The sequence below is a fragment of the Syngnathus acus genome, chromosome 9, assembly GCF_901709675.1.
Source record: "Syngnathus acus chromosome 9, fSynAcu1.2, whole genome shotgun sequence".
Taxonomy (NCBI): Eukaryota; Metazoa; Chordata; class Actinopteri; order Syngnathiformes; family Syngnathidae; genus Syngnathus; species Syngnathus acus.
In genome coordinates this window covers 2335637-2362243 of record NC_051094.1, presented here as the reverse complement: position 1 = coordinate 2362243, position 26607 = coordinate 2335637, and the positions used below count along the sequence as shown (strand labels likewise).

At 42.8% G+C, this 26607-nt stretch overlaps 1 long non-coding RNA gene across 1 annotated transcript; it reads right to left on the bottom strand.

Annotated features, from left to right (window-relative positions):
• Positions 1-288: 288 nt before the first annotated feature.
• On the bottom strand, positions 289-26607 carry LOC119127071. Its single transcript, XR_005098749.1, has 4 exons — positions 26372-26607; positions 16665-16754; positions 3874-3946; positions 289-498 (listed from the first exon to the last, which is right to left on the bottom strand). It is a non-coding gene; the product is annotated as an uncharacterized LOC119127071 (long non-coding RNA).

Sequence of the window (26607 nt, the reverse complement as noted above, 5' to 3'; positions counted from 1 at the left end):
ATGCATGTGATTGGAGACACAAGAAGAAAATATTCAGATGCTGTTGCTCATATTGCACACGTAGGTACATTTGATTTACAAGGCGGAGGATTTATTGTGCACAAGCAGGCTGGGAAATGTTTTATGAGTTTTCCCCGTCAGATAAACCCCAAAGTGTCAGGCATCAGTTTGATGCGGATGCTTTGATCAACCCCGCAGCCTTTTATCAGCGTGCGTGCTCCCCGTCATCAGCAAACGGGACCCGATGATGTCAAGCTCCTTGTTCTTGAAGACTCAAGGAAACATCTCTGGCTTGTAAAGTGCTTTTATTTTGCCGTCAACAGACAAACAGTCAATTTGACCTAATTTCTTAATGAAAATATAAACAGCGGTACAGTGATTCTCATCAGCACAGGTTCACAATATGTTGTGCAATCATTTACAAGAAGCTGAAATTGATATAAAAAAAAAGCACAGATGACGTCTTCTCTTCCAGTTGTTGTGCAGAAAGGGGCACACCTGAAACAGACAAATGGGAAAAAATTTGAATAAATTCTGGATTGATCATTTGTATTAGAACATAAACCAACACAGCACACACAACCAAACTTCCGAGCGCACCGCTAACCTATGCTAGCACGGAAAACTCATGACAGGAAAAATTCATTTGAAAAAAAAATCATCAATAGTCAACTTCAGGAAAAAAAAACGTGCTTTGTATATATGTTGTATATGGTAAAGTTGAATTTGCCTCAGCTAAACTTGCCACAGAAAGTTCTTAAACATGCTCCGCCCCTTTTCGACGCTACCTGAGACTCATGTCAACCGTGACTGTGAATGCAATGTGTGTATTATTCTGTCTGGAGGGGAAGAACTAGTCGACTTACGTCGCGGTTCACAGTAAGATCCTCCAATGAAAGGCCTTCATGAGCTGTGAGGTCCCAGTCAACTTGAAGGCCAACAATAGCGGCGGACATTAGCCCCCTTCCGCACCCCCACCTCACTTTTCTCTCTTTCTTCCCGCTGCACTTCTCACATGTATTGTCTTACATGATATCCTCTAGAACAGGGGTGGGCAAACTACGGCCCGCGGGCCACATCCGGCCCACGGGACCGTTTAATCCGGCCCGCCAACCCTGAATAAATTGTATTATGAAACCTTTTTTTTTGTCATTTTGCCTGCAATGACTGCGTTTCCCCAGTAGATGGGGAACCGCTCGCCTGCACATTTACTACCGGAAGCCGTGTCAGAACGCTCGGTGCACACTCACAAGTGCGTGTACGTACTCAGTAGTACGGACATGGCGCACTCGCGCTCTATTTGTATCAGTCCCGAATTTAGAGCGTGGGCTGTGACGACAGCATTCTTGTAATTCGCGCGCTGAGCTTTCAGATACAGTTTTACGCTAAAGCCACCCACAAACCTTCCCCTGGAATCCTTCTATTAAAATGAGTCGCCCAAGGAAAAGCAAGGTGGACACAGTGCCGAGTGTTTCAAAAAGAGTGGCCAATTTGGCTCGACGTACGCGACGTGACGTTCAGCCACATGAGCATCAACATCAACCCGTCACAGATCGAGGTAAACGGACCAACACCTCGGATCTCTCCTAAGAATTGCCACAACAAATTTTACTCCTCACCTCTGTTACCAGGTGTTTGTGAGTTAAAACTCTGCTCTGATTTTCAGATACCCCTCACCGTGTTGCCGTTTTGATTACTTTATTTGGATGTATGCTTTCACCGATTCTTCAAGATGATGTATTTGGTCAGAATGTTTGCGGTTTGATGTGATCTCATAAGATAAACATCTTTCATTAATCTGACCTGCAGGCACTGAAGTGATGGAGACTGTTATTCATAATAACAGTGTCGTATTTTATGAGAATCACTGATAGCAGTTTTTTAGTGAATTTTTTTTTTTTTTTTTAATGCTGTTAATAAATGCATTTGTTTTCAAAAAACTTCTTTGGAATATCCATGCTTTACTACCTACTAAAGGCCAAAATCTTTTATGCAATGACCTTTACAGGTCGCTTATATTACTTCACACAAACACTACGTCCATCTGCTCCTGGTTCGGCCCTCCGGTCCAAATTTAGAACCCAGTTCGGCCCGCGAGTCAAAAAGTTTGCCCACCCCTGCTCTAGAACATAGGTGTCAAACTCAAGGCCCGGGGGCCAGATACGGCCCGTCACATCATTTTATGTGGCCCGCGAAGACAAATTATGGATCGAAGTTGTTGTCACTTTTGAAAACTACAGATATTGCTAGCAATTTCTATGACAATTCATTTTTTTTTAAATGTTTGACCAGTTTTTACTCGACTCTGATTTCAAAGCTAGTTATTCATCAGTTTGTTGTGATCGAACCACAGCGTTTGGTCCATCACGCCTTAATTTTGGGTGAGACCGCTTATGGAATTGACATTCCCGCCTGGCTTTGGACCTCCAACTGGATCACCCGCATCACCAAGTCTGCCATCCACTTCCCTCTAAGCAACATTATGCTACTTCTGTTTTCTGAAACTATGGAATCTTAGGTCCAATGCAAATATAATGCCTCGCTTTTTACAACACGGGAGAAAATCAGTAAATATGACCATATGCCATATCTCCAACGTCCTTGTCTGCAAACAGCTGATGCAGAGCAACATCAATTTAGATTACCTTCTCTTCAACATTTCCTAGCAGGTTCACTTCAAACCAGATTTATCTCGTCGTGAACTTGAAATACTGAAAGTCACTCCCCCGCACATGATAAGTAAGCGACTGCCCTCATTTCCCCAGAAATTCAGTCAGTATAAAAGTGTTGTGGCTAGGCTTTCTTTTTTCCGCAAATGCCTCTGATGCTTAGCTGACAGAAACAGAAGTGTTCAGGGTTGGCAGGCGGAGGCTCCCTCGGCCATTCACGGGCAAACTCAGCCCATTTCCAAAAAAAGATGAAGGCCAGCCGATTCAGACGAGTCAAGTGGCAGACCGTCCGATAGCAGCTGACGGATGACGTCTATGTAGATTCTCATTCATGGTAATCAACTGAGGTAACTGGACTTCTTGATGTTTGAATGATTTTTACAAGTACCTCCATCTGGACTAAAGGTGATTCCAAATGGTTTCATGGAGAAAAACAATAACATCCTAGAAGCAGCATAGCTTTGGTGAAACATGGTGGCTGCAGGATAAGAAACACTGGGCTTGTTTTTCTTCAGTTCTATTTGACGCTTTAGTCATGGTGGAAGCACTTCTGAAGGTGTCTTTTTTTTTTTTTTTTTTTTACAGCAGAATAAAGGAGAAGCACAAAAAGATGCAAAAAAAAAAGATGCACATGAATTGCCAAGCAAGTCAAAAATATAACTGGCACACAAGGAAGAGAAGACATCTCTTCACCACGCCACTTTCTACCTTTGTCAGTTCCTCTCAACCTCAGGGAGACATATTCTTTTTCATCTGTCAGTATGGATGGAAACATACATGTTCAGAAAAAATAAAATAAAACACAACAATAGTCTTGTCAGCACAGAGGAGGCTCTATGTTTTGTATGCTCCAAGCAGTGCATTATGTGCTAAGTGTCTCGTAGTAAATAATGAATGCTTCTCACTTCGGGGACCAGCCATGGTTTACCTGTATAAATGCCCTTTCTGTGTCTTTGGAGAACTGGATAACATTAAAGGATGTGGGTCAGAGGATTTCATTAGCACAGCATTTCTCGACGTGTCTCCTTCAATCAGCGCTTTGACACGAATAACGTCACTCAAAAAGGTCTGACGGACGCTTCCGTGGTGAATTCTCCGGTAAAAGGGATGCAGAGGCTGCTGAGCCATAGAGGCGGAGTCTTTGAAATATAGCCCACATAAAAAAGAGGGCAGAAACAGTAATGCACGGAAGGGGGAAAGTCACCTTTGCGATCTGTTGGATATCCTCGACGTGGCAGGCTGGAGAGCGGCGTCAATACAGGAGGTCTTCATCAAACCTAAAAAAATGAAGAAAAGACATCAGATTTTACGTCGGCGTAAATTTAAAAGAAATGTCCTGATTGTTTCTCTGGAGTTGAGTCCAAAGTCCAATTTGGATCAAATGAAAAAGTGTGTTAGAATGTAAGTAAGTCTCTTTTGGTCCCCCCCCCCCATCGGTGCTGACGTTACACTGAAAGAGTCTCAGATGTTGTGAATTATTTACTTGATTCACCATTCGGCCCTTTAACCTCTCAGAAAATGCACAGGGCTGTCAGGGTTAAAAATATGCTCCCATAGGATCTGCTTCAGAGAGAGTGTGTGTGTGTGGGGGGGACTGGAAGGTGCATTTAAGGATATATATAAAAAATAATAAAAAAACAGTACAGCACTGTCCTATCTCCCTCCTTCTGTCTCACATATACTGCTCACTAGAATCTAGACTATTAGGACGCAATGTGTGACTGGTTGTGACAGTGTGTATCTGTTTGTTAGAGTGATTCTTGATCTGCGCATTGTGACCTCAAAGAGTGTCACAGTAAACGTTTCTCTTTTAGCAAATGAAACTGTTGCGTACCAGTACAATGTCGTCTCTCTTAAAAAATGTGTTGACTTTATTTTATACATTTTTGACACTGTTGTCAGGAGCGTATCGTATATATATATATATATATACAATCCAATCCAAATGCAAACTCTAAAAGCATCTGTCTTTAGTCATCCACATCTCACAGTTAATGTAAATCCAAAGAATTACTTTTACAGCAAGCAGACAAAAGTTTACAGTTTCTTGAAATGTTACTAAATTGTAGTTTGAACATGCTTATATTGACTTGAAGTTGTTTGATCAATTGATTAACATCCCATTTTTATATGTCATGTGTCCTTCAAATTTATGTCCTTTTGGAGAAAAAAAAAGATGTTTTCAGATATTGATTCATAGTAGTTGCATAACGTGAGTAAATATTAAGTCACTGGGTCAAATAATGTATGACGGGCCCTTCTAGCAACTGAGTGAATATTAATGTGATTGAGTTGTGGGCCTTAATGCATTTGTGCACGCACACATGTAAATATAAATATTTGAATAAGGGCGGGGGGGGGGCAAACATGCATCAGCGCCAACTCGACTGTGGTATGTCCCTGGCATACAGCAGTGTTGTCATGGATACCTCCAGACACATCCGCCATCCTATGAGCGGGGGGGATGCTGCTGAGCGCCTCCGAGGGGTTGGCGCCGATTCTCCTGCACCCCCAAAGCCCTCACTCCCCCAGCAATACGGAATCCCTATTCTCCCTGAAATGTGGCTTAGCATTACAACTGTTCTCTGCTCTGCTGGTTGACTCTCTGACTTTGGCATTGATTACGGCCAACGTGTTTTTGCAATGTTTGGACAATGATCCAAAGGAAAGTGGGACAGAGTGAGAAAAGAAGTGGCAGAATAAATTTCTTTCGCGAACAAGCCAAGATAGATGTTGAACAGAGGAACTATGTATGTGTGAGTGCGTGCGTGCGTCTTAGGGGAGGGGAAGGGTGGTGCTGGTGTGTTAGCCTAGGGGCTTTGGTTAAGCCCATAGTTCATCCTGAACTGATCCTTTTCATTAGTAATAATCAATAATTCAACATCGCACTTGCTTTAATGGTTTAATGTGGGCAAACCTTCACTCTGGCGCCCCCACTTCTTAGCCTGTATTCACTGGCACAAAAGCAGGAATAAATCGTGCACATGACATCATCCCAATTGGCTCTACTGAGCTGTAACTTTTTACAAAAGCCACTTCGAGTCTATGTGGAGGTATACAGTACGTGCACTAAAAAGAATTCTTCTACTCTTGAGATGGAGGAATGAAAGGGTTAAGCTTTTAGGATATGTCCCCCTCCTTACCTCTTCTCTGCCCTCCCTTTCATATTCTCCAGTATGGCTGCACATATGCTGGATGAAAAATAATCCCCTTTGATTGGAAGGCTAACTTGAAGTGTCAATTATTCTTATGAAACTGACGGTACAGTTTCTCACCTCTGAAATGAGGTGGAGGCCTCCAAAACATCTTTCCCGCAACCCTCCGCCTCCTACTCTTAATCTTTACCTCTTTGGGAAGATGTGGATATCTGCATGCACAGTGTGCAAATGCTATAAAACAAGACCGTGATATCAAATGGGCCATAGAAGTGTGTGCCAATAAATGAATATTTGACATCAATGGCAGTGAATGAGTGAATTGACACTCGGCTTTTAAGCGATCAAATCTACTGACTGACTATGCATTGAATAATTCACGATTATTCTTAGTAAGAGTAGACAAAGTATTTTGGCCTCTCAGCTGATGTGATGGTTTAAAAAAAATAAAAAAGCCCAAACAGGATGAAACAACTGGCTGTAGAGTTCAGTTTCACCACAACAATGGCTTACATTCACTCCCATCCTCAACACGCAAGCTTTACCTCAAAGGGTGTGCAAAGGGGCGGGAGGGGGGGAGGAGGTCGAGTTGAGAGGGTGTGTGAGTGCGGGCATGAAAGGGGTGTGTATGGTGATATTTTAGACGATAATGGTGCTGCTGGAGAGATTAGATGCTATCACACTAGCATGTTTGTTTTCAGCTACCGGCTTGAGCGAGTTCATATCATCAAAATCAACTTCCGCTATGACTGCAATTTAATTCGCAATTCCCATTTGAATGTACAGTAAAAGCCACAAATAAAGCTTAGATGTTCGAGTAGGCTTTCTTCTGCTTTGGTATGAATTCCTTCCACCTTGTATATTATTACTCCAGTTCCAGTTAAAGAAAAAAAGTTCAACTTTAGTTTCCTTCGACCTTAACACATTTCCCTTCATGTGTTTGGGAGATAACAAAAACCCTCCAGTGATGCATGGAGGTGGCGGAATCTTACAACGTATAAGCTGGATACTGCCCCTTACTGACTTCTCATTTTTATATCTTGAAAAAGAGGTTCTTAATCTCAGTGGGAGCGAGACGGTTAAATAAAGGCTAACTGACGTAAAAGAAGATACACACAAACTCAACTACGGTCGGTAGCTGGCAATGCTACAAATCGCACGGCCGACAAAAATCCCCCGTAACGTACAGCTGAGATAACAATTTCCCCATCTCGCAAATTCTACAATATAAATCAAACGATTCCCTCCGATTATTTGTCTTGGTCCCGTCCCACATGTTGCAAAGAACAGCTAGGCATACAGATACTTTCGACTAACTTTCCAAGACTTTGCTAATGAAGCAGAGACTGGCAATTTGCTCGGGTCTGGTTCAGTAGTTGAGCATAGAAATGAGTTGCTAGGTGAGCTTGTCGGCGCAAGGAGGAAATTTCCCTTCCCAACCACCAGCGGATATCCAAGTCGACGAGACGCCTAAATATTCCTTTTCACAAGAGTGCACTGGGAATGCCCGCTCTCTCTCTGTCTGTCTGCCGCGTCTGTTCATCTGTCAGGATGCTCACCCCCCCCAAAATTCAGCGTCTTGTACCTCAAAAATCTTAAGGCTGGTTCTTTTGAGATTGTTGTGCTGGACCATCGAGAGAGCGAAGAAAAAAAAAACAGCTATGTTAAGGGAAAGCGATCTCGGGCTCTTCTCTGGCTGTGGCTGCTGGGTTCTCCTGGGAAACACACAGCTCATACAATGGATAGAGGAGGCCTTTTGTTAGGTCTCTGGGAGCTGCAGGGCTTTCTCTGGATCAAACGTGTGTTTGTGTGTGTGTGTGTGTGTGTGTGCGTGTGCGCTCTCGCAGCATTTCACTTCCATTCGCATCCGAGCGGCTGGCAGAAAAAGACTGCACATGCAAAACGTGCACACGCACGCACACACCTTCGCCCACACTGCGATGCGGCAGACTTTCCTTATCTGCCTAAACTCAGTGTAACAAAGTAAACTTCTTCAGTCTTTTGCCGTATCATTTTCCAGAGTGGAAAGATGAATTTGAATGGGGTGAAGCCACATCGGAGACAACGGTGACGTGAAGCACTTTATCGGGATTGCTTTTGTGTCAGACTATATCCCGAGAGGCTTGTGCAAAAGTCTGGGATAAAACGTTATTTTACCTTGATGGGTATGATGATGTGTCACCCTTTTTTATGCTTTACTTTTGACTTTCGAGCAAATTGGTACCTTTTTCACATTTATCGGATTCAACTTGGGAACCAAGATTGGATTGAAAGGGAAAAAAGTTTTAAGCTGTTTTATTTATATTATTTTATTTACTTATATTATATATAAGGCACATCATTGTTTGAAACGTCACTCAATAATGATCTAATTATCATGAATTTATACTGTATTTCATTGTTATGGCAAGAGACTGTTCAATTTGGGTTTGATGAAAGACGTTGTGATGTTAGTTGGGGCTGAGAACGTTCTGGCAAGCCTGCATTTAAGTGACTTCTTTTTCTCCTGTGTAGAACTCCTGGGAAATCTTCTCCCTGAAAAGAACTCGCACCTTCTCCGGGACTCCCCCTTTTCCAGTCCCACAGTTTCTCACAGACCCCCTCTCTCTGGGCTCTTCTGTCTCCGCATCCTTCCCTCACTCTTCCTCACGGCAAGCCCTCCCTCCCTCCCTCCTAAGTCTCTGCCTTGCTTTCAACTCCAATTTTGGGCACAATGAAGTTGTTCTGGCTGACAGTTTGGCCGGTAGAAGTAAGTGTTGCTCGAGCCCGCTGTGTGGCCCTGAAGTGGGCCCATTCTCCCCCTTGCCGGCTCAGTTACCGAGTGCTTGGCTGGTGAGACGCGGAAGCCGCCTGTCCCCCACGCTCCCACCGTGACCCAAACAATTAGCCTCAAACCGCAATTAGGCTCGCTCCCATGCGCCCACGCGTGAACGCCGGCGAATATTTCACGTCGACGTTATGAAATAAACGGCGGCGTTGGTGTCGTTCGCTCGCTGACTTCAGCTCTTGCGCCATGTGTCGCTGAGGATTCTGAATCGGGGTCATTCGGAGAGACAAAAGCCCGCAGCCCTCTCTCTTCTGTCGCATCTACTAAGCATCAACAACCTCGACTTTCTGTCACTAGCCTCTGCTTCCCTTCTGGGTTTCTCTTTGCAGTGAAAAGGAACAGAAAATAGAGAAATCAACAGAATAAATATGTCCATCCACCCAAATGTAGAGACTCACATATATGAGAAAGTGGCTTTTTGGAGGCCCTGGTGTGGGAAAGAGGGGGGGGACCATATGTCCAGGCGTTGAATATCAGTTGTCTCGCCTCCAGCGCGCCGCCGGACCACCATAACTTAGTTTGTCTTCAGCACAAAGTTTGGTCCAAGCTTGGCTGGCTTCGTTAGGAAGCTATTCTCTGCGGCCAATGAAGCTCAACGGACCGCCAACAAAGGAGCTAATCACACCCACTGCTGCTACTCCCCTTTTTAGCCTCGCTCCCCTCCTTCCCACTCTACCTCACCTTTACTGTGATGTAAAAAAAAAGTGTATTATTTCTATGCAGCCGAACTCTTCACTAAGTAGAAAGCAAAATAAGAACTCATTCAATGCCAACAATAGTCCTGTCAAGTAAAAGGTTAACAGCGCGGGGCAATCTGGAGCAAATAAAAAAAAAAGAGCTACAGTACATAATAGCAGCCTGACAATATTTGTATAACAACTAAATGATAGTGTTTTCATAGGTTACCACCTGCAGCTATTTGCATTCGTCGAGTATACGTTTGCAATCGCCTAGCTACAAATGCGTTTTGGCTAGGCGGCTATTTCGTAAGTGTCTTCCGGTGTGTGTCCCCTCAAAACAACCGGGGTTTGAATTGGTTGATGATTTTAGAGATAACGCAACATCATCAAAAGAGGAGTCGATTGACCAATCACAAAATTCGAGCCAAATTTCAACCTTCAAAGCGCAAGACACGGTTTCAAACACGTACAATCCACACTATGGCAATACAAACACACAACGTACGGGAAATGCCATTTATCGTCTTTTCGGCAAAGGTCAAAAGACTAGCCGGCACCCATCTGAGGCACTTTGAAGAGCAACAAAATACATCTCCCAATGCACTCCGACATCAAATACTTTACAGATCCCTTGAATGGACATAGGGATGTGTCTTCTAATCATCGTGCATTATTTTGAAGTGCTTTTTCATCGCATGTTGTCCACAAATCCAGGAGCCTTGTACTACTTTTGCCTCCTTTTGTGTGTTTGTGATTGTGTAGCTTTATGTTGCATAGTGGCTGTTGGGATTCAAACAGTAAATTGTAAACACAAACAAAATCAGACATGGTAGCATGGCTGAATCTGTCACAGGGGTCGGATATTGATTTTAGCATGACTTCATTACTTTTGTCTATTGTTTGTTAGAAAAGCTAAAATGTTTGACGAATAATAATCACGAGGATGACGTTAACCTCACAACTCGTCGCCAAAACTTTGGACACTTAAGAATAGATTCTGCCTTTTGGCCAGTATAGATTGCCGCCATTATCTGGGTGCTATTTTTCTAGATGACACACAAAAAGGAGACAATATGGAACAAAACGGATAAAGAAAATTCATCTAAATGCCATGTGAATTGCTGATGGGACCTGTGGGAAAATTTTGTCTGCAATTGTCAGCATTAGTACAACTTTAGTTGTCAGAGGCCATTTTCCCAGTAAGGCTTACCAGTCAGAATGGAGGAGATTGCCATCCAATCCAGGAGTGGTAGAAAGAAATAGAAGATAATAATGCCGAGATCAGGTGAAGTAAAGTAAAAACTTCAAATATTTTAGAAAGATGGAATGGTACTAATAATTCCGAGCAATTTTCTAAAAGTGAAGACAATTTGTAATTTTAGTCTTGACACATGAAATCGTTGCACAATTTGTCTTTGCAGGTCAAATAAAATGATGTGGCGGGCCGTATCTGGCCCCCGGGCCTTGGGTTTGACACCTATGGCCAAGATGCACTGCACCATATTGTTACGAATATTTTGCCTCTATGAAGTAGGTCAGTAAGGTAACCAATTATTTTGCAGCACAAAAGCAAAGAAAAACGCGAACGTCTCACCGATAGCGTCAATCAAAATCGACAAACAATATCGTGGCAGATTAGCGTCGCCTCACTCTTCACGGATCCTGCCTAGCAATTGTTGCGACCGCTGGCGTTAAATGTGGCAAAGATGGACAAGCGAGGTCACGCAATTTAACTGTGAATGAGGCAGAACCGATAAACACACACACAAAAAAAACAGAGTTGCTATAGTCTTTTTTTTCTTTTGCTAATTGATTGCTTCTACTAACGCGAGGATAATGTATTCTATTGTGAGCATTCTTCGCCCGTGTTCATTAAGCCAGGAAGCAAGAAAAAATCTTTTGTCTTGTTTCTTGCCCCCCCCAACCTTCTCCCTCGCTCACTGGCTCACCCCCACCCAGGCCTCTTTTACTTCCTCACTTTCCTCTCGTCTCTTCTGCACCGGGTGGGAGAAGGTGACGTAAAGGTGGCATGACTGCCAAAGCATCCCTCGCCTTCCCAAACGGACAAGCAACGAGGGACAAAGTACGGAATGGAAGTACGGACGCGGACGTACACGTCTTGCTGTCTTCCCTTTTCAAAACCTCCCTGTGACATCCTCTGCTTCTGCCAGCTCCACACACACACACTTTTGACGCCCCTTCTTGCCCCATTTTCACCCAGCTCCCTTCAGAGCTTCTGCGATGCTCGTCCTAATGAGAGCTGGCGGGACAATGGCCACATTGTTGGCCATGTTTGGAAAGCCCGTTGTGAAACAATCGCTGTTTACCCGTGCATCAGCACAGCCAAAAGCGTTCCTTCATTACCGCAAGGCCGAGTGTGATGAAGTCCTTTTCACAAGTGCTACAATGAGCCGTAGGGAAAACGCTTCATCGGTTATTTGGAGCGACACTACTTCCCTTGTCTGTAATTAAAAGCACCTCCTTTATGCATGATGCAAATCTATTGACATCGTCACCAAAGCCTATTGGATGAAAATGCTCATCAAAATAAAAAACAGTCTGCATTGATTGTTTTTGATTCTTGCAATTGGACACGAAACGACCAGATGACCTTGGTGAAGCTAATTTCTTGATTTAAAATCCACATTAGAATTGAACAAGCTGCAGGCAGTGGCAGTATGACTGACTGCAAGAAATAAGGGGAAACTCTTTTGGGTGATGGCCTCAGATCATATAAAAGAAGTCAAAAAAAAAAAGATGGAGGCATGGAGGGAGGGTTATCAAACGGATGCTTGTGGCGGAGACGTAGTGAATCAGTGGATTGACAGCTCTTTCACTCGGATGCATCCCTCAGCGCTTGCGGAAATATGCTAGCAGCTCTATGCAAAGCAGCGTCATGAATATGCGCAATTAGGTGGGACTGGTGTAATTTTTCTGGGTTATGGGATGCGACGTGTGCGAGGCAGAAGCATACATCAGCATAAAGAAGAGTGACAAATGCATACTGCTCGCCTTGGCAATAAGGCTTTTTACACGTTACGACACACTTTTCCTTTCATACACTTTCACAGCTGCATGCAAAAAAGGAAACAATGCGATATATATAAAGTATATATATATATGTATACTATATATATATAGTATTATATATAAAATATGTAATATAGAATTATAAAACCATTTTATTTATTTATTTATTTATTATTAAAATAGCCTAGCAATAGCTTATCTTATTTATTTAGACCATAGCTGTTCCTAACATTTTTGCCACTCTGCAAATGAGGTGACCATAATCAAAGACACATTTCTAAGTGCAGATATCGACATTGTAAACGACAAATATTTGAAAATCTACCGACTTGTTGTTGAATTGATACGATGCTGACAATCAAATCAAGGCACAATTTTTGATAAAGGTCTGAAAGTCATGCAAGTGTACTGGGCAGTGGGCATATGTTACAATTTACCCATCTTGGAATTGGGGACCGTGGAGGTCCTCAAAGACATCACTTGCCAAGCAAAATGGTTAAATATACTGGGAATAAGTTTTCCATCTTGTTGGCGACTACGAGCTGCAGCTCAGTTAATAAGAAAGCTCCAGCAAATTTCACTACTCTGCTTTGTTGCGAAATACTTTTTGCTTTTTTTTGCCACTGTATTGAATTACCAAGCATTCATTTATGCGTGTGTGTGTGTGTGTGTGTATGTGTGTGTGCGTGCACAATTCAATTCAAATGAACCTTTAAAGGAGCTGTACATATGAATGCACAATAAGGACAGGCAGATGGGAACAGGAGCACTGACAAAAGCATCTATTAATAATTGGATCATATTTTGCACACTAGCACACACACACACACACACACACGCACGCACGCACGCATACACACATGAATATATCAATGCATGTGCACTTCCACACACTTTTCCAGCCCTTCACAGGGAGCCAATTTATAGATACTGTACTGAAGCTACCCTCAGCAACCCTCATCTCTCTTTTTGCCATGCCCCTGTCCACCACACAAACACACACACGCACACACACACACACACACACACACACACACACACACACACACACACACACACACACACACACACACACACACACACACACACACACACACTGTGGCACGTTCGGCACCACATACCGAAGGGGAGGACATATCGCTCATAGCACCCAGGAAATTAACTTGACATTTGATGCAGACAGAAAATATATTTCAGTGGGGGAGGAAAAGAGGGGGAAAAAAACAAAGTGTACCAAAGCAGAGACAGCATAAACCCATCCCCCCCCCACCACCACCACCCCCAAACCACCCCCTTAAGCCCAGGGACGCATTCGGGGGGGTGGATTTTAGCGATCTGCAATGCAGACGCCACTGGGTGCCCACGGAAAATGAGCTTCATCTTTTGCCTGTCCCTCTCGGTGTATGCTGTCTGTGCCCCTTTTGTTTCCATCTTTTATGATTCCTGCATGCCCTCCATTTTCATATGCACTTCCCCTCCCCTTCGCCTTGGTGCCTTTCTATTAAGAGGCAAGTTGCAAAAAAGCAACTGTGTGGGTGTGTGTGTGTGTGTGGTTGTGTGGGGGGTGCATTTAATAAAGCCACACAGACAAACTAGACAATAAATCGTGTGTAGAAATTCTAACATTGATCTGAAAGTTAAGTGTCGGAAAAAGGTGTGGAATCTTCATAATATTAATATCCAAATAAAAAATGGTCTTGACACAATAAGTGAGGCTAAAGATGTTTTAAAAAGATTAGCTTAGCATTTAGAGAGGACATTGCTGCTTTTCCAAGCCGCGTGTACAATTTAATGCTAGCAGACTTGAAGATAGCGCACGGCGTGGTCATGCATAATCCGACAAGATTAACGATCACATCCTGGGCCTTTCAGTAGTCTCGGCGAGGAGCCCCAAACACTGACGAATGGCACGGGCCGCAATTAATGCATCATTATGTACGCATGTGCTGCTCACACCTTAACAACACACTGCAGGAGCAGCCAGCTTCTGTCGCAATATCCACCCCATTAGACATGCGGGAATGTTCACATCATTATGCGCAATTGTCAATGCCTTGTCTGGGACCGCAGCCCCCCCCCCCCCAATATTGTCTGTGTATGATGTGTTAAAAATAGATTGGTGCAGTTATCCGCACATCAACTGTTGGAAGAGTATGTTCATTTTATTGCAAATAACGTTATTCTCAGAATTATATGCAATTGAGCATAAGAGCCAAATATATCGACAATATCAAGACAGATAAGCCGTTTATAATAAAAGTCATTTTACACAGAGCCACAATGTTGTGCGAGTCATAAAAGTGAAGGTGTATTATTTATAACAAATGTGAAGTGACATTTAGAGAGCCAAATAGATTTGGCACGTTCTGCATTGATGAAAATAGATTTGCCTGCAGTACTTTTTGGGGGGTGTAAATAGATAAAATTCCAGTAAAAATATATACAGGCAGGTTTATATTTGAACGCAGGCTTGTAAAAATCAAGAGTTTTATTTGAATCAGTTTTGGTGCTGTATTTTCCTAAACTGGTGCACTCAACATATTGCATCATCCTAACACACACGCACAAAGCAGGCAGCTTTATTTCTCTAGCATTTTTTTATGGCTAAATTCCTTCGTGAACTGCATTTTGATTAATTATTAGGAACAACTGAATAAATAGCAAAATGTAGACACGGGGTCGGTTTGTCCTACACCTTGTCTATACAAAGTCACTGGCATCCTTCTCTGCATGTGCAACCTCCGCCCGCCCCGCCCCTCCCCTCTCTATTCCTCGCTGCGAGTGATTTGCATTCATTTGCATGATTTCACAATGTGCATATCCTTTGTTCTGCTTGTGTGGTGATGCACAAGAAAGAAAAAAAAAAACAGTCTGCTGAAATCTGCTTGGATTTTAAGATGCTGTTTGCAAACTGCTGTTGTGTCTGCTTTGATTAAACATTTTTACTAAAGCCACAGTTGTATGCTCATAGAAAAATCACAATATGGCGCATGAGGGGTGTGGATGTTTTTTTTTTCCCTCTGCATGTAATTGACATTGTGTTATCGCTAAGAGTATCGGCAGCATGCGGCGTGGCTAAAGCATGTCATCCCTTCGTGAAATATGCACATAGAAATAGATGCAGAACTAAACAATACACAAAGAATTGTTCAAACTATTTTTTCCTTTTAGAATCATTTCATTATTATGGATTTTGAGCTTTTTTTGTTGATGTAGGATCCGTTCAATTGTTGGGTTGTGACCATTAAGACTCACTACATGCTGGGCATCCTTTGTTCTGCGTTCTTGTTTATCTTACCACACGTATTTCCAAATATTAAATAAATATATAGGAGCTGCTCTTTGTTTGTTCATAGCTGGCCGGAGGTGGTGATGGTCAACTATTATTTTAAGTAAAAAGAAGTGGGAAGTGTGTGTGACATGTATTTTTTTTTTTTGTTTTCAACTTTAACCATTGAGGTCCATCTTGTTACTTCGCCGTGATACTCGTAATAATAATTGAAACATTGGCTGTGTATATTTCTTTGTACACAATGACAGTATAGCTTTCAACACAATCACCACGTCTCCTCGATTCAATATTCAAATTTGCCCAAAACCTACAACTACATTACCCACCGCTACAAGCGAATAAACATTTCTTATCTGACCAGATGGACTTATTAAAGCCATTTGTCTCTCTTCAGTGACATCAAATTTAACATGTAATAATGACGGACGGGCCTAATTGAAAACCAAGTATGTCCTCCACGGGACATAAATGAGACCAATTAGTGTTACTGCATGGATTTCTACAGCCGCAGGGAATGTTTTTAAATCACTTCTGCACATTTGTATTTGTGTGTGTGTGTGTTACTGTGATTATGTCCAATGGAGTTCGGCTTCCTCGTCTTCCAGACGTTAGCATAAAACTCGCAAGTGGTCACGGGATGTGATTGTGCCCACAATCACAAGCGGGCAACGGTTCTTTAGTCATTCACCATGTCCTCTGAACCAAAACTAACATCTCCGATTGTGCCCTCCACACATCACACACATCAGCAGAGATGAGCACACGAGAGAAAGCAACAAAATAAATGCGTTTTTGAGACTGTCATTACGTTGGAGATCATTTCAAAGGGGTAAAACAACCATGATCAGTGACTATGGCATACTGGGATTCAAAATGAAATTTTTTGGAATTGGGATGGAAGGATTTCTATATTATAAAATATTTAATATGTGATTTTATTATTTTGGAATGTATTCAATATAATTGTACTGGCAATTCAACTCATACATGGATTTGATCGTTTTATCTTACCTCAGACAGGTGCGGTGAAAAGAAAATTCCACACATCACATCGATGTCCTCTTGCTTTATGGCGTCCTCCGCAGCTCCGGTTCTTCATCACTGCAGCAATGAAAGATGAGGATGTTTAACAAGCAAAACATTTTGTGCAAAATCGTAATTTTGCATAAGAAATGGAAGGTTGATGCATTTTAAGGTTTCGAATCCAACTTTGTTCATGTCGACACGTATGTGAATCATATTTGGCCCACCACTCATATTTAAGTGTTAAGTGTCACTACACTTATTAAAAAATAACGACATGGTCGAAGATCGAAGCAATGCTAACCAATTTATTATTAAATCAGCATTGTGCTTAATTTTTGCACAACTGCCACACAACTTTGATGAAAAGTAATGTATTAGCACACAAGCTAATTCTAATGCTAACACAACAATTTGACAGATTACAGATAACCAATGAAATACCAAATTAATAATTTTCCTTGCTTCCAGTGTCCCAACAAAGTTATTTTGATGCTAGTAAGATAAAATTATTATATGGTGTACTTTTGCTTTGAGTGTATAGATGTGGCAAAGCGTTATCAGAAAGGAACATTTTGGTTCGCGTTTTTCCTGGTTAAAATAAAATATATTGTTTTTCACTGACTGTATATTTTTATTGTGGTGTCGATTTAGAAAATCTAAGCAGAAATATTGCAATCAAGGATTTGCCACTTCCCTTTGTGTTACTATGAGTCATCTCTAATATGATGCACGTGCAAAACAACATCACCACATGATACCTTTTGGTTGAATAATCATTTATTCATGTTTTAGATCATCCAAAAAAATCACACAGAGAAAACCAAAACAAATACATTCCAAACTGTGATGAGCAAAGACTTCAACACATGACACATACTGACAGACATCTTTATCTAAACAATATTCTTCTCATTCCCCGGTGTAATGTTCGACTTGTGGGCCGACCTCACCAAGTGTGTGTGTGTGTGTGTGTGTGTGTGTAGCCCTACAGCAGGGTTTTGGGGGAACCATTCTCCACTCCCACCTTACCTTCCCTGCATTTTCTCTTCGTTCATTCTCTTTGCAGCTGGTGTAGCATGTTTGATCCCATCAACCCCCAACATGCCCCCCCCCCTATTCCATGCACTTGATTCACTGTGCGTTATTTACCGGGGTGGCGGCCATACTGGCCATCACCAATAATTCCAAGATTGCAACGATGCACCCCATGGTAAACTGTCCAGTTCGTAGCGATGTTAATGTCTCGTCAACACATATAAGAGGGGACTAAACTAAGGCTAAACACCTGCGGAGACTTGTTATTATAGAAGATGGAAGGTGGCCTTCAGTGTTTCATTATTCTTATAAGTCCAGGTCTGCTTTGACAACTGGCTCCCCCTCCCGAGCCGCCTGTCTCATTTCCTTCCCAGTACCAATCCATTAGCAAGCGCTAGGCTCAAACAAGCAGTCGTTTAATTATTGTCTCTTTGTTGGCAGCACGCCTGTACCACTCATCATCATGGCAGAAGGGGGGGGGGGGGGGTCACGTTGATAATGTGCATGCGAAATTCGACAGCATGCGTACGCGATCATACACCGACTTCTACTTAATCATCCATGCAAAGGTCCGAAGAAATGTAACACGGTGACATCGCCGGAAACCTGCAAAACTCAATATATATAATCAAATAGTGGGCGCTTCAATATGTGATGGGTCTTGCGTTTACGTGTGCGCGCCTCCAAAATAGATGCATTGTGTGGTACAATTCAAGTCGAATAATTTCCCGCACATTCTTCTTTATACATTGCCTTAGGAGCACTTCAAGATGAAAGAAAATGCTAATGCTCTAGCTGTATCTCACTCAGCGATGTGTTTGTGCCATTTTTATATTTGTGCGTGCGTGTGTGTGTGTGTGTGTGCGCACGTGGCCTAAGCAAGCACTTTTATGGTAATTAACAGATAGGGGAGGTCGGCCTCCGTCTGTGTGTGTGTGTTTTGCACAGTAAGAGGGTGAGTAAAAGTAGAGGGCAGATTTACATGTTTTTATAATACTGTCATTTCCTTTGCTAGATAGTGTCGTCATTTATAAAATAGAGAATTTCCATTTCGTGAAAATACACTTCAGTGAAAATACATAAGAATTCATAATACAACCATACTTGAAAGCTATTTTTTTTCCACAAATAAAAGCCCATTTTGGTTTTTTTTGATAAAGATTAACTTGTAAAATATTGGGTTCAGATTTGCCCTGGAAATCCCACGATAGCAGCATTTAGCTTAGCGAGCTAACGAAGAGATACACGAAAGACTGGCATCTTGCAGGTGACGGTAATCGGGCACATTAATCCATGCAAATGAAACGCTCAGCCGACCGCTGTAATTGAATATGCGACTTTTCCGACCTCCGCCTTGCCGTCAATAGAAAATGTGCATGCAAGCACGTGTGTATGCCAGCGGACATTTTAGGTCTGCCCTCCTTGCACGTGCTACTGCCAAACGCCTTAAGATGGTGGCACCTTGAGGCGGCGCATAGAGAAAGCCAAGCTCCTCCTCGCAGTCCCCGTTGCTACCTTCCTCCAGCACGACAACGCGGGACGGGCCCCCTTCTATCCCAACCCCGAGCCCCGCGTTATAAATATTTAATTCGCAGCCCTCTAATAAGGATATTAAGGCGAGTACATCCCCCGCCCGGGCGTATATGCATGACTCCTTTCTCATCAAATTTACATAAAAGGGCCAGATGCTAATGCGAGCGTAGCAACTCCTGCTCACTATTCTATAAGCAGTGCTACTGGCCCTCCAGTCCAAAGCAGCCGTATAATTTAAATGGTGAACACCATCATATATTTTTCAAATCCTTTGCTGCATGCCAAATGTAAGCAGGCCTCCATACCCCATGCTTCGGAGAAATCGGCTTTCCACTTGTGCCGCTGCAGAATTTATTATGCTTCTGTTCGTCCTTCCTGAACCAATTTTCAATACAAATAAGGCTTTACATTTTTCATCCACATTTTTTTTTTTTCACGATATACAGAGAGGAGCTCCTTCCGTATTTGCAAATGTTAAAAAAAATGAGACTCGCATATTTACAGATTGTATAATACGACCACGGGACAGACCAATTGTGGACATACACACAGTATAGTGAAAACATTCAGTAAATAGCATTTTGGGAGTGTATGCGCTACTGTTTTGTAATTAGTCCAGGATGAATAATGCAGCGGCAGAAAATATATTATTTACATCCTTTCATCTGCAAGGGCGATTGAAAACGCATTTCATGGCGCAATTATACTAATTTATTTATACACCATAGTATTTGCATAATCAAAAGTCAGTGGAGCACAGACATCCGAGAAGCCATGCATGGCAGCCAGCTTTAGAACCAAATGTAAAAATAGCATTTTTAGGCACACATTGTGATTGTGCATCACTGTAATGTATATATTTTTTTGAATTATTTTTATCAACAAAAATTCCAGTACAGTATTAGTATTAAATGTAAAAGGCTGGGATTTGGGCACCGCTTTTATAATTGCTTTTATTAAATATTTGTGGTTGTGCCTAATACCATGGCCAGTGACCATAAGACAAACTAGATTTATTTTAAAAAATGGTGAGGTACCATCAACTATATTATTTGTTACTTTTCTTCATACAACGGTGAGAGAATGCCGATTAAAAAAAAGCTATTTTTATGCCATTACAATAAATGGATTATTATTGTCATTCATCATCACTTCATCCAATCAGGACGAGAGCATCGACGGTGCGTCGGAAGCACGTGACTCCGATGCTCACAAATGACCCGAGGCTTAAGTTCTAGGCTTCGTTCACCGATGAATTTAAAGTGAATTATTTGACACATCCTACGTTAAACCAGATCCTTCTGCAAATCTTCCACCACATAAAAACACAACCTACCGACATCCAAAACAGATCTTTGACAATACAGAGATGAGAAGACTAACATGCGCCGCCACGCAATCATCAGACGGGGAGGCTCGTCCGGCATGGCAGAGCACAGCATGCCCGCTGCTTGTAACAAGACGGTCAAGTGGCCATGCATGATGTCATTAAAGAGGGCCTGAACACTGCAGCATTCCTCACTGGATTATTGCAAAGTATGACAACAGCGACGGATGACGTCGTTTGAAGTCAAGTGAGATGCTTTTTGGGTGAGTTGCCATGCTTACTTAACTTCTTGTGAAAGTCCAACATAAGAGCTAAATAGGACTAATGTGCCATTCAGACAATAGGGAGGAGGTGGCATGCAACACACACATGCAGAGCAGGAACCTGGCCCGCATTGGCAGGGGCTGATGCTGCCATGCGCACGGTGATCTCACCTACCGTTGCCGTGGCGACACCAACCAGAGGGAAAAGCCTTATTGTGTGTACGCATGCGTATGTGCGACCGTGATTGTGACAGAAGCCGGTGGAAGAGGAGGAGGGTAATGATGAGGGCCTGCAGGAATTCACATCGTGCCTGGCTTGTTTAGGGGTTCATGCCTCATTCGCTTACTAGCCCCTTTTTCCAGAGGAAACAAGCAGACCTTTCAATTATTAAGGCAGTAAATTCAAAATGGCGCTGCCGATAAAAAGAGCAAGCCGGTGCTTTTAATAGAGAGGATGCGTGACGACGACGTTGATCAGCGGGAAGCACGTGCGGACACATGCCATGTTCTATCACTACGCATGCACTTAGCCTTTCTTTTTTTTTTTTTTTTCCCTCAACCAGACAAGCAAAGTAAAGTCGCCTTCCTAGCAGCTGTTATTGTTGAATTCTATTAGTGATGAAGAGCTAACTCAGACTATAGGGGTCATCTGCTCATCAATGGGTGGTGGTGGCCTAGGCTCGCTCTGCAGCCATGAATGCACTGAATTCATTAGCCCTGGTGCACAGATGGTGTCTGGCAGCCTGTCTCAAGTTCAAGTTCATGTCCAGGAGACACACACACACACACAGGCAGATAGATAGAAAGCCAGCGAGAGAGAGCCAGCTTAAGACCAGACAGACAGACGTGGTTGAACGAGACATAGCTATTGTTCCCTTTCATCAACGTGATGCAGACTCACTCTCTGAAGAGGCCTGGGTCAGCTAACTGTGGGCACAGGGCTACATACGGGCAAAACTGAAAACGGCCGGGTCAAAATGAAGATGTTTGTCAAAGCTTTTGTTGAGCAACCACTTCCCCCACCTATGTCGACTTTGCAAAAAAAATAAATAAACATTGCAAGGGGTTGACACAATATGTAACAACCCAGATATGGGCTATTCATATGCTTCGTGAGAGAACCCAACCAAGGCTGTTCCACATTATGTAGAAGCTGCAGTGGGCGAACGCCCCGTGGAATAGTGTGAGCACAGAAAAAAGCATTCAATGCAAAATAGGCCGATTCCCTGGTGGATGAATATTAAAAACACTTTCCATGGTCACCCTGGGTTTGCGACCATATGACGACTAATGAGGGTGCTGGTGTGGCCACCAAGAAGGGCAAGGGCAAGCATGGCTAGGCAGATTTACGCTAATACGGGATATGCAAATGGCCTCTCCAGATATGTAGCAAGAACATTTACGCATTTCCAAATGAACCAAAGTAACAATTTCAAAATGTAAAGGCACAAAGGAGTTTAAAATTGAAGAACACACGCACAAGGCAAATTTCTGAAAGCTAATTGAAGCATACTGAGCAAGTCTGATCATGCAAGTGTGCGAGATGAGATGCTGCTCCCTCTTGGTAACAATACACCTCGCCATTCAATTACTTTTGCTGGCTGCAGGGATGAATCCTTTGGAATATTTACTGGCTTGAAATCAAACACACGCACGCCATGCACTGTTATTTTTTTTCCCCCTCCAATAATAAAGTGCAAATAATTTTAAAAGGATAAACGGAATTGTGAAGACAAATACATGAGATAATTCTGGTGCAGACGGTGAGGGAGGCCAAGTGCTTTAGCGAGATGTGGGTTGACATAGAGAGTGACCCCCCCCCCCACACACACACACACACATCCATATAATTTGAACACTAGCCCCTTTCATAAAGCAATGCTTGCGCTTAACCAGTGACGATTGTTTTACTCACAACAGTTCAGGCCAACTTCCTCTACTGTTCTCTCAGGCAAATAACCTGCTTTTCTAAAAAAGACTTTTGAAAAGCAAACTTCCAATTCAGCCAATTGATGATGAAAAAAAAAAGAGTCAAAATATGCTTCACTCAAACTTTACAATGAGGAATCAATTAAAGATGACTTAGTGCGCAATTTGTCATTAAACAATCTGTATGAAAGGTCTCCCCACCAATAATCACAGGAAAACAAAATAAAGTCAGTTTGAGGGTGTCAGGGATCCCTAACGCATCAAGAACCGCCCCGTCAGGTATTTGCTGACCTTGTTTTGCTCCATAAAAGGGAAAAATATTAAAAATGCTGCAGTGTAAAGTGTCAACCACACGATTGTTCTTTTTTTTTTTTTTTACCTAGATCTTCTATTGACCCTCATACTGTACATAATGCCAAAATTCAACGAACATCTTGACGTGCCTGATATTAAAAGACCGAGTTCCAATTCCATCAATGCACAATAAAAAGATGTCAGCCCATTCAAATTGCACAAGGTACCAAAATGTCGAAGTGCAGTGTGTTGAAGTGGCGCCATATGCAGTGCAACTCTTTCAAAATCACTCCGACTATGACTAAGGTAGAGGCCACGCCATTATGCATACAACTGGCACAGGCGTGAGGCCTTCAAAGACCGTTAGTCTCCTCCATGTTCCCCTCTTTCTTTGGGGATGCAGATGAGTAGGGTGCACTTGACATCTTTTCATGACAACTCCCCCTACATTTATTACCCCCACCCACCCCCTATTCCAAGCCCTGTCATATTGGGCCTGGTCATGGCATTGCCACTTGCCCCCACCGAGCGTGGGAATGGGATCGTCCAGCCGTTCACATCTCCTGCACTGCGGTTAACGGAATCAATTAAGTCCCCCTCGCCCTCCCAAACACAGCCACTCTCCCCCTCTTCTGCCAGCGCAGTCCTCCTCACACCCCCTGACCCTCATCCCTCCTAGCCCCCAACTCTCCACTTTTTTGTCAGCCCCCTCCTCATACATCCTAATTATTAGGCCCTTGCTCTGGGATGCCAGCGTCGTTTCCTGACCTGACTCGAACATGCAGAAATACACTAAATGTAACTAATTCCCCCGTAAAATATAATCAAGCGAATATTATGATGGTTGATGTGTGCATAGAAGCACCGTATATACACTGTCTCATAAATGACAAAGTAAATAACAATTACATTGAATATATAGATTTTTACGTGTCAAGTCCAGGAAAAATAAATTGGAAAAAAATAAATAAATGGTGCATGTCCTCGATGAGTCTGGAAGTGGTTTTTACTTTCGGTTATCTAGCTTTATGACGAGCAGAACACTCATACAGCTAGATAACCAAAGATAACAACCCACTTCCTAATCTTCTGCAATAATCCACATGCACACCTCCGCCTCTGGTCTCCAACTTTCCATCTCTTAGAATTCAAATAAATTAAAGCAGGAAAAAAAAAAAAAAGACATCCTTTAGAAAATCACATTCTGCCTTATATTCCCTTTTTTTTGCCATTGCTGGTCACTACACAGGATGCAAAAATTCTTCCATGCGAAAGAGGTTGAGAAAAAAAGAAATATAATCCCAATGTTAATGTTATATTCACTTGACATGAGGCAATATGAGTGAGTTGAAGTAGGCCGGCTATAGAGTGCAGTCATCCTTGCACAGGGGCCCTCATCTGCAATGCAAATCAGCCCGAATCCCACAAAAGACTCGTTCGCCTCTATTAAGTCGTCGTGGAGCAGCCATAGATATCCTGTGAGGCCGGAGGAGAACCAGCACGCAGGGAAGGCGTGAGGAGGGAAATCCGGCTTCCCCGTGGAAAGTGCAACCACAGCGCAGGGAATAAGGACGCTAATGTTTCAGATTATGAAGTCGCGAGCTTGCTTTGTGAGAGTCAGATCGTCCGCGCAGCTCCAACCTACAGCAGAGCTGGAGAGCCGCTGCCTCGCAACCTCGCAGCCCCGCAGCCCGAGGGTCCCATGTGCAGGCGGCGAGCATGCTCCCCTCCCGCTCTGCAAGCAGTGTGGAAGTAAAGGGGCCATCCCCAATGCTTGATAGGGAGGCTGGACAAAATATGGACCAACCCCGGTGAGGTCAAAGGCCTCGGACCACGAGCATGTAAATACGGTGATGTCATGAAGAAAAAAAAAAAAAGCAAAATCACACCCCCACCGCCTTCTCATCCTCCTCCTCATCCTCGTCCCTCCTAATCCGTCCGCGCTGGAGGGAAAACGTCCGCCTTGTGCGGCGAGCAGCACCGCGCACGTCGTTTTTCTCCGCAAAGATTTTTTTTTTAATTTTACCTCGTGATGGGAGCGACTGTATTGCGTTTGAATGGAGGAAACTGAGATAACTGCGACGATAAAGAGGCTGCTTTTACAAAAGCAATATTAAGCTCTCGCTTGCTGTTCCATGCGTCAAAATCCTTATCGCTTCCATTTTTTTTTTTTTTTTTTTTTGCGCATCCGCAGCGTGGACTACAATGGCACCGTCGCCTCCTTCAACGTGTCCGTGTATTACTTGTTTCCCCCCCGTGCACATGGCGAAGTGTGAGTAGTTGGCTGGACATCTCAGAATGTATGAGAGCAAAATATGGGATAGAATTATTTCGCCCGGGCATGCATGCTGCTTTTTCGTTCATTTCGATGCCGTTAAACACGACATACACCAATCAAATCTCTTAATTTGCGAGTGACAATCAGATTTATGTTTGTCAATCACGTCATTCACTTTCCAAGAGGTCCCACTCACGCCAGTGTCGGAGGTGGGCGGAGCTAACTCGGCAGGTGTAAAAAGGAGCCAAATGATGCACTTTGACATATACATTAAATAATAGACTTTTTAAATCCAACATTATGTTTGGATTCTCTTATATTCTTGCATACATTTATCCACAATGTGGCATCTTCGATATGATCCACACAAAACATGATAAATGTATCCAAAAAGCATGAATTTTTTGTTTAGTTATATCTCTGCAATCTTGAATTAAAAACCCCCTTCATATTGTAAATTATAATGATCAATATAGAAAGGCCAGCTCATTAAGGCTCCACAACGGGCCTGCCACGAGCGCGCACACACGCGCACAAGCATGAATACAGGTCACGTCATCACAACGCATTATTAAAAAAAGTTGAATAAAACAAATTTTTGAAGACATAAATACGCACCTATAAATGCACACGTTTCTTTGTGATGCGGATGACGAAATAGCACAACCGCGTGTGACGTTAGAGGTGGAACTATGGTTTCACATATAATGACGATTTAAGCAATTCGATCCGACTTCATCTACATGCAGCATCAAATATAGTTATTATAACGTTATTTTAATGACGCATCGCAGCCATCTAGTTAAGTGCTACAATACGAGATTACTACAATTAATTTCTTATTTGTTGTGAAAATATGTCAAGTACTGTAGATGGTTCTAGAAGATAATTTCAGCAATCTCAAAGTGGGTCAAAACCAAAGAGACATTTACAACCCGAAACTTTTGTTTTCGCCCGAAACCAATGTGTGCACAAACGCCGTGACCACCAGTTCTATTCTATTCCCAGAACAAGACGTAAAAGTTGTACTTACTTCCTACAAAGGTGAGTCAAAAGAAGTGAGTGGTCCGTGGTGTCTGGTCGTCAACCACTATCCCCTCAAATATCCCGTTGAAAAATAAATAACGAAAAAGGGAAATGGGCTGGGGTGGGGATGGACACAGCGTGCACTTTGTAGAATAACCTGCATTTGAAGCATGCTGCAGCCGCTCTGAGCACAGTGTGATCATATCCCAGGCACATGATAGACGGAGTTGGGGGGGAGAGGGG